The sequence below is a fragment of the Brassica oleracea genome, unplaced genomic scaffold (assembly GCF_000695525.1).
Source record: "Brassica oleracea var. oleracea cultivar TO1000 unplaced genomic scaffold, BOL UnpScaffold00916, whole genome shotgun sequence".
Taxonomy (NCBI): Eukaryota; Viridiplantae; Streptophyta; class Magnoliopsida; order Brassicales; family Brassicaceae; genus Brassica; species Brassica oleracea.
This window is the reverse complement of record NW_013617517.1, coordinates 102-676: the sequence shown is the minus strand read 5'-3', so window position 1 is coordinate 676 and position 575 is coordinate 102.

Below are 575 nucleotides of genomic sequence, written 5' to 3'. Positions count from 1 at the left end.
GCAGCTGGAGCGAAGAGTACATGCCGAGGATCAGATAGCGTCGTCAATCTCTCACAAGGTAGGAATATCTGTAGCTGCTCAGGTTCGAGATCAGTGGACCAAAAGGGGTAACCATACCGATCGCCAGATTGGCCGGTAAGGAAATGGGTTTTCTTCAAGTAAGCGAGATCAATGGAGGCTGGAGCATGATCCTGAGGTCCCAAATCTATCCCAAATGCTTCCAATATCGGAGTAATGAAGCTCCCGATAAACAGCGTCGGTTTTTCATTAGGAGTTGTCCAAGCCCAATCTCGGTAGTACTCAAACCGCTTCATCAACAATCCCACAAGTCCCAAATCTTCAAAATCTTCCGGATCGGTGTGGAGTAGTCCCAAATCTTCAAAATCTTCCGGATCGGTGTGGAGTAGCGTGAGTAAAAGGTGTGAGTAAGGACCTTGTGGGCATATCTCACTCCCGGGTTAGATATGTCATTGCTCTTGTCCTCTCTCGCTGTACGCGACCACCCCGTAATCACTGTCCATATGTCATCCACAATTGCCGACCTAGCAGGTAGAAACGACCCACGGTTGTCCGAG